Genomic DNA, 576 nt, shown 5'->3' on the forward strand with positions numbered 1-576 from the left:
AGAGAAAGCTCGGTCAGCTCGATGAGTTTTGCAGCTCGATCTTTAGCTCGATCTTCAATTCGATATTCAGCTCGAATAAAAGAAATTGTGAGTTCTTCAGCTCGAGGAAGGAAAGGGAAAGCGTGACTTGAACGAAATAGCTCCATCTTCAGCACAATATCAGAGAAAGAAAAGGGAAAGCGTGAGTTCTTCAGAAAAGGAAAGGGAAAGGCAGAAGGAAATAGAAAGTCTTTTTGTTTTATTATTAATTAATGTTTATTTTTTTGGCCAATAAAAATGGGAGGGAGTGTTAAAAATATTGGAGGGAATGTAATATTTGACTGAAAAATTTTAAGGCAACACTTATAAAGTGTTGTTTTTTCAATTATAAAAATAGGACATTTTAGAAGTGTGGTCATATATGTAAATAGGTGTTGCCAATTATATCATATTTTAACAACACTTATAAAGTGTATCTTATATTATTAAAGAGTACACTTTTGAAGTGTTGCCAAAATTATTGTAGCTAAAAGTTAAAAATTTTGGCTACGCTTTAAAAGCGTTCCCAAAACTACTTTAGGCAACACTTTACAAGTG

This window comes from Solanum pennellii, chromosome 5, assembly GCF_001406875.1.
Source record: "Solanum pennellii chromosome 5, SPENNV200".
NCBI classification, from domain to species: Eukaryota; Viridiplantae; Streptophyta; class Magnoliopsida; order Solanales; family Solanaceae; genus Solanum; species Solanum pennellii.